A 3,669-nucleotide genomic window follows, 5' to 3' on the forward strand; every position below is an offset into this window, starting at 1 on the left:
AAGATCACTGCGGATCGCGGTGAATTGGATGCAGATGAAGCTAGGGATTTTTTCTCTCAGCTAGGAATCAAGTTGGCTCTAACTACAACATATAATCCAGAGGGAAATGGGAAGAGTGAAAGAGGGCATCCGCCGATAGTGAAAGCATTAGCCAAAGCATGCAGAGGACGGATTGGAGAATGGTCAAGACTTCTACCATTTGCTTTATGGGCTGATCGTACGACTCATAGTGTTACCACAGGATATATGCCTGTAGAGTTGATGTATGGTCAGAAACCTGTTATGCCGATTGAGACTTGTGCTTTGACTTGGTCAGTTTTACCTTGGAAGGAGGAATTGACGAGAGAGGAGCTCTTAGCTCTTCGGATTCGACAGTTGGAGAGGAGACCAGAGGATATTCAGCTAGCGATTGAAAGGTTGAAGGTTGCTAGACTAAGGAATAAGGACAGGTTTGACAGCAGGCATCACTTGCGGCCTAGAGCAATAGAAGAGGGAGATTGGGTATTGGTCTTTGATAGCAACCTTGAAAATTAGCATACTGCCCTTCGGAAGATGGTGAAAAGATGGTTTGGGCCGTACATAGTTAGACATGTTTTTGATAATGCAACATATGAGCTAACAGAATTGGATGGGACAGTGCTTAGAGTGCCTATTGCTGGAAAAAGAATCAAGATTTTCAAGAAAAGAGATGATGAGGATTATGCATTGGAAGAATTTTCAAGAGAAGAGCAACGAGAAGAAACTCCAATGGAAGAGACAGATGATATGACAGATAATCTTGTTGATCTACCGGAAATGCATAATGAAGAGATTGATCTGTTTGTGGATCTCGATGATAACGATCATGGGTAGTTGGCCCATCTGGAGGATGCGCAGGATTAGAGGGGGTGGATGTCGTATTGCTACGCATTCGAGGTGTGAAAACCACCCAAAAGTTGTGCGTGTGATTTGATACTTTGTACATACTTAGTTGTTATGTTTGCTCTTTCATTCTATGCTGAAGACGGAGAAGAACAGGGAGTTTTGGTAGACTGGTAACTCGAGATGCAATCTCATGGGCTACACTTATTTCAAGATATGCCGATTATGGGCTTTGTGAGGATGTTTCCAACATCTACAACTGGATAGTATTTCTGCTGATGCTAGTACATTTGTTTACAGCCTGAAATCATGTAGCATCATAGGAGCTTTAGATACAAGCCGAGAACTTCATGTAGAGATATAAAAAAGGAGGCTAGATAATGAGTTTCATGTTGGCAATACACTTGTGGACATGTATAACAGATGTGGTCGGGCTTCAAGCATGTGGCATTCTTTGGGCATGGCTGCAACATATTGAGCTCATCTTTGGTGGCATGGATCCTAGACATTACATTGGACAACATACTTACGTGCCAGTCACACGAAAAGGCTACTGGCAGTTTGATATGGGAGACTTTCTCGTAGGTGGAAAGACAATAGGTTTCTGTGCCAATGGTTGTGCTGCTATTGCTGATTTTGGAACATCTTTGATGGCTGGGCCAACGGGAATCATAACAGCTATAAATGAGGCCATTGGAGCATCTGGTGTCATGAATCAGCAATGCAAGGCCATGGTGTCTCAATATGGTGATATGATTATTGAAATGGTTAAGCAGCAGATCAGTCCAGAAAAGATATGTGCACAGTTTGGCATGTGCTCCCAAAGAGCAAAGGATTTCAGCCCAGATATTGCAAGCGTACTGGAAGGAGGTTTGGTCGATATAAAAAAGTGTGATTAATGCTAAAATTGGCCCGCTTTCCTGGGGGAAAAAGAGGCTTTTCTAGAAGAAGGGGGATGGCTGTCTTTGGGGGAGAGGGGGGACGACGAACTTTTGCTAGGAGGGGAACAGAGAAAGGATTTTTGCCCCTATCTACAATCGGGATGAAAAAGCCGACGCTACATAGTATGTATCAAAGACTGCCTGCATCCACAAGGCATCCACTTTTAGCTCAAGGTTGAGGGGAGCACTCATGGGACCTGGTGCGTCGGCCATAACACTTGCTCGATGTTAGAGAATGAACACTCGATCGCTGCTATTGGCAATGCCTCTCCTGTGGAAACCTATCATCATCACCATCATCATAGTCGTCGATACCCACATGGCCATCGCCTGCAATTATGCTTTGATCATCAGCACTACACTGCATGCTCAGCCTCGTCCTTCTCATCCTCCTCATCTTCTCATCCGCCTCCTGATGAACATCATATTGATCGTTTTCGTCCACTGGCCTATCATTATGTTCTAATGATTGCCCAATACAATTTCTGTAATTGTACTTATCATCAGCTGCTCTGTTCAGTGTCTTCTGATCTGCGCCTAACCGATCAGCCTTGGCCTGCAGTGAGACCGCCATGCTTTTCCTCATGCCTCTGATTTCTGGAGGAATTCCTATGCATGAACATACCGTCGTTTGACTATTTCAAGGAACAATACAGATTGAAGACTTACCATGAAGTCATCGATGATATTTACAATTAGGTCGACCATGTGGAACCTTGGATGACTGGAAAACATAGGAGTTGTGATCAGACCAAGCTTTCCCTTTAAAACAAAAGGAAATATGCCAAGGAGAACTTGAGAATCAAGCTTTGATGAGGTTGCATATGCAAATATTCCGACAACACCATAGGAGCTACTTGATGGACAAGTAATTGAGATTGGAGCTAACCATTTCAAGATTCCAGATCTGTTGTTCAATCCTTCATTGATCCAGAGATACAATAAAAAGTATATGCAGATTATGCTTTTGAGATAGAGCCTCAGAATTGAAGGAATGCATAAAAACCATGTACGATTTGCAGAGCAATACTAAGAACTGCGCTTTACCTACGATCAGAGAGAAGTATAGGCAATGTAATGAGGCAAAGGTCTGATGTATGGATGCACGTGATGTATGGATGCTCGTTGACTCTGTAAGAGGGATACATCATGTCATTGATTTGTTCTTGAATGTATTTGTGATTCATTAATCGTGCTGATGGATCTTTGATGCTCTAAGAGGCTGTGCCCAAGATACTTTCTTCCACATAGCCTGTCAGTAAAGGTGCACACAGGATCACGCAAGTCTTCAGCTATGAGAGGATTGAGATAGGTATAACACTGACATGAGATTTATTGTCATCATCTTAATCTCTTCTAACACCTAAGGAAGTAAGCGCTTGTATTTGAAGATCTTCGGATTTGAGGAATCTTCTTGCTTGGAATTTCTCAAGAACCTCTGCAGTTGCAACTTTGCTTTCGAAAACCCTTCGACATCTTTGGTGAACCCGACGTGAAAGCGTCGCAGAAATTTCAGGATGGGAGATACTTCAGCCTCTATTTCAACTTCTTCTACAATTCTAGCTGCGTCTACTTCAGCTCCATCAATGACTGCTACGTCAAGTACTTCAACAGAGGATCTAAAGAAGATTTTGTAGAATATGTCCATGTATATGCAGCTCCAAAATCAGCAAACACAATTGTATATGCAGCAGCAGCAACAATTGCATCAACAACAGTTGTCTCAGCAAAGGCAACTCTATTCGGAGCAGGAGAATGCAAACAACGCGACTAAGGCTATTGAAGCAGTTGAGAATGAGAAGAAGCTATTTGACGAGCGTAATGTTTCAGCATATTTGAAGACATATGAGATCAAGATGGGGTTTTT

General features: G+C 42.7%; 1 pseudogene; it reads left to right on the top strand.

Annotated features, from left to right (window-relative positions):
* Window positions 1–1,355: 1,355 nt before the first annotated feature.
* On the top strand, window positions 1,356–1,760 carry LOC148008346 (phytepsin pseudogene; annotated as a pseudogene).
* Window positions 1,761–3,669: the final 1,909 nt, after the last annotated feature.

This window comes from Lygodium microphyllum, unplaced genomic scaffold (assembly GCF_053477565.2).
Source record: "Lygodium microphyllum isolate KBCC unplaced genomic scaffold, Lygodium_microphyllum_v1.1.10 scaffold_177, whole genome shotgun sequence".
Taxonomy (NCBI): domain Eukaryota; kingdom Viridiplantae; phylum Streptophyta; class Polypodiopsida; order Schizaeales; family Lygodiaceae; genus Lygodium; species Lygodium microphyllum.